General features: G+C 41.8%; 1 long non-coding RNA gene across 1 annotated transcript; it reads left to right on the plus strand.

Annotated features, from left to right (window-relative positions):
- The first annotated feature begins 541 nt into the window (after positions 1–541).
- Positions 542–1,801, plus strand: LOC120916916. Its single transcript, XR_005744133.1, has 3 exons — positions 542–760; positions 901–1,048; positions 1,207–1,801. It is a non-coding gene; the product is annotated as an uncharacterized LOC120916916 (long non-coding RNA).
- The last annotated feature ends 2,420 nt before the right edge of the window (positions 1,802–4,221 follow it).

Genomic DNA, 4,221 nt, shown 5'->3' on the forward strand with positions numbered 1-4,221 from the left:
TCCACATGCGATTGTACATAAAATGTTTGTCATTTTATTTTGTATATTTTGCTCATTCATGCGTCCAAATGCAATACTATATAACTCTGTAATACACTTAGGTCACCACATCACCATGCGCCATCGAGCAAGTTTACTAGTGGCCAGGTAAGCCATCACTGCGTTTGGTCAGATGCTAATTGCATCCAGGCTATGGACTCAGCAGTGGCAATTTAGTAATGGTGTTTCCCCTTTTTCATTTGTTCCATCTGGGCAACACCATTCATTACACCCCAATGATATTCCATCATCACAGGGAAGCCGTTCGCGGCTCCTTTCGCGCATGCGCGGTATTCGCGCATGCGCGGTGCGTGTATCCCGGCCAGCCGGATGACTGTCAATCATTCTGACGTCATCCGAGCGGGGTATTTAAATCCAACAGAGTCTGCCTTCATACAGGTGTCTCTGTTGGATGCTAATAGGACGGACGTTCAGCGTGGCCGTACGCCGCTTGGCCACCTCATTTTTGCTACTGAGGAATCATCCAGGTATGTTGCAATGTCCCCCATGTAAGCCCTTAAGCTGCAATGCAGCTATACTGTTTTCCACCTCGAGTGAGCTCCTGTCTCCCCAATGGCTGACTGCTCTGTTGGTGTTCTTCTGTCTTTTTCTTTTTCTACCAGTGCTATCTTCAGCGCTTCTGTAGCGCCATCTAGTGGTGTTTTTTGAGTTGACCTCTACATCTATAATTCCAGCCCCTAATTGACAAATTCCAACCAAGGTAAATGGATTTCAGTGCTCAACTTTGACTACTTGGGTTTCTTTATAATTAAGTGACATTGCCATTCTTTTGGGGCCAACATTTTTTCAGTATTCTCTATTGCAATATATCTATACACATATGCATGTTTTATGTTATAGACTGCGGCAATTTTTGCCTCTACACCTAAGAGGGGATTCGTCTTTTGGACATGTTGCTACCCCCTGTTTTTTCCTGTTCTTCATACGCACGCTTTCGGTCACTTGAGCTGCGCTGTGTCCGTCCAGGCTGGTATACTCTCTTTACAAGGTATTCAATTGAATTCTTCACTCTTACCCACTAATTCGCTGATAAACGATATAGTGAACAATTTAATAGATAGAAAACAGCGTATATATGTAATATCTCTATCTTTCCACCATTCAATTAGTTTTGATTAATTTCCTATTTTTTCCACCATTTTATAGATACCCCAACTAGTTATATACTGCCCGATGGTGTATGGTGATTGTGGTTGAGGCCTTTAGCATCAGACTCCACCCCACAAGGTGGGCTGTCTGACTACGGTTGCATTCCGGACGCATTTGGGCATCATTTTTCTGTTTGTAAACCTATTGAGCACCATTCATCGGTGAGTACTATAGTCATAGATACATGCATTTCTAGACGCTTGGAGGCCTATGTGCATAGGCGTTCTGTCTAATAATATTTCTATATCCTGTATACATGTATATCTAATGGCAACATTATATTGTCTTTTAACATCCAGAAGCTCCCGAAGAAGCGACGACGTCGCGAAACATGTCGAGCTGAACCCCATTTTAAAAAAAGAACTCATCCCGTATCATCTTTTGAAGCTACAACGCCACCCAGCGCTTCCAGTGTATTCAATACATCCAGCCCTGTGGCTATAAAGCGGTGCCTTCAGAGAGTGATAGGACTTGAGTTCTATTGTTTACATTATTGGTCATTTTTTTATTTTTTATTTTTAGTATCAAGTGCATTTGCTATGTATTTTGTAGTCTTGTATTTTTCTAATTAAAATATTAATAATTTTATCAATTTGTGCCTGCAAAGTCCAATCTCTCCTAGTTTAAGACTAAATGTCTTTTTCTACATACCTATATATTTAAGGATGTGGCACTTATTTACTAATGGGTGTTTGATTACCACCCCAGGGCAACTGTAATCATAAACATAACCACACTTACAAAGCACCTACATTCCTCCTCTCAGGTACACCGCCCTCCTACAGAGGTTGAACGACTGTGTTCCCTCTCGGAGACGCCCAGGCACCTACTCTCGGCCATATATAGCCTCATACAAACACTCACACACACAGAGTTACCCTCTTACACTGGGATGTGGTCTGCAGACTTGGGTGAGGGCATCCAGCAGGCGGACTGGCAGACTTTGTTTTACTTTGCTCACAAGTCCACGATCTCCTGCTACGCACAGGAAAAGAACTACAAGATTCTGTCAAGATGGTACAGGGTTCCCTCCGTGTTGCACAAAATATTTCCGTCCACCCCGGCATCCTGTTGGCGATGCTCTGCTGCTGTGGGGACTTATCTACATGTCTGGTGGGATTGTGAGAGGATCCGCCCCTTCTGGACTCAGGTATTTGAATGTTACAACAAAGTCTACGATGAATCTCTGGTTCCCTCTCCTAAAATTGCTCTTCTCTCTATCCTACCAGGCTCTGTTAAATCGCAGAGACGGAGTCTCCTCTGTTTCTTCATGTCCTCAGCAAGACAGCTCATACCTTCCTATTGGAAGTCGACCGCAACTCCTCCATTGTCACGCTGGGTCTCTATTATGAACGACACCATGAGAATGGAGGAGATGCTGGCTCTTGATAACGATACTTTTGATAACTATACATTGCTGTGGCTCGTCTGGCTCCACTTCTCTTCCTCTGACACCCTGGCGAACATGTTGTCCACCCAACCATGATCACTCCTGATTGCCTCCGCATGTGTCACCTCCTAAAGACAAGCTAGGTTCCCCTCCCCCCCACTTACTTTACATTGTTTCTTCCAATTGCTATCTCAGCAACTCTCACACTACCCTTTGATTCCCCTCTAGCTTTCCTCTCTCTCTTCTTCTCTTTCCCTCTATTCTCTCTTTCTTTCCTTCTTCCCCCTTTCTCCCGCCCTCTCACACCCCTGATTCTTGACCCCCCATTTTTATTTTTATTTTTCTTGTTATTTTTTATTTTTGGTCTTTGTTCTTTTTGTCCTATGTGTCATTTTTTCTTCTGATTTTATTGTTTCCTTCCTGGAGACTCTGGTTGCAATGTTGTCACCTATTAAGAGGCAATTTTGGCCGCTCACAATTTTTGTTTCGGGTTCATGTCATAACTGTTCCTGTTATGTTATACGTTGGTGGGAGTCCTGCTGTGGGCGATAGCCATTGGGCTGACTCGTTACCACTACGTATCTATGACTGTTCCCTGATTGTGAAACCTCATGCTGTTCATGTATAATATGTTAAAATTACAATAAACATATTTTCAACTCTAAAACATCATATCTGATATAAACTTCTCAAGGAAAACCAACACTTGGAAAATATACCTTCATACATGCATATATAGATAATGAATATAAAAACAATATAAGTATATAAAAGAATATAAAAAAGAGAAAACATGTCAGTGATTCTAATAAAATAATTAGCTTAACACAAAATAGCATAGAATAAAAAATTCATTTTATTTCACGTCCATCACACTGCAATATGGATGACAATCATTAAGAAAAATAGCATGGGTTGCAGTGTCCCCCCCCAGGTCATTACCAGCCCCTTTGGCCTTATATACTTTGAACAGCAGTATACAGGCGGTGCAAACAAGACAGGGACTGTAGGGTTGTTGTTAAGTAGAATCTGTTTGTAATTTTGAACTGGTACTTTTTTAAAGTGTAGCTCCAGCCAAAAAAATCTATTTTTAAGCTTTTCGGAAAACATAGAGAAGGGTTATAACCCTTGTAAAATTTGTTTTGCTGTCTGTTCGCATCTGTTCAGAAGATTGCAGCTCACTTTATGTCCCAATGACAATTTTTTTTTTTTTTTTTTTTTTTTTTTTTTGTGAAACACGGATTGGTGATAAAGCATCAGTGGACAGGAGACACCTCTTACAGAAGAGAATTTCCCTTCCTAGGTGTAGATTTTCTCTCACTTCCTGTTGTCTCCTTCCGTTTGCAAGCAGGAGTCGTTTGTAAGTTGGATGTTTGAAAGTAGGGGCCTGCCGTATATACTCTGCAGAAATTTGGGCCCTAGGTGTTGGTGTTGCCACAACACTGTAAGCCCTCAAAGGTTAGACTTGGTGGGCGCTGGAACGCCCTGCTGTGAACTATTATATCAATAATTGTAATTCCATTGTTGAACAGTGGTAGAAAAATTGGACCTTTGGTGCTGGCGCTGGTGCCACAACACTGTAAGTCCTCACAGTTATTCTTGGTGGATAGCACGAATACGAG

The sequence above is a fragment of the Rana temporaria genome, chromosome 11 (assembly GCF_905171775.1).
Source record: "Rana temporaria chromosome 11, aRanTem1.1, whole genome shotgun sequence".
Taxonomy (NCBI): domain Eukaryota; kingdom Metazoa; phylum Chordata; class Amphibia; order Anura; family Ranidae; genus Rana; species Rana temporaria.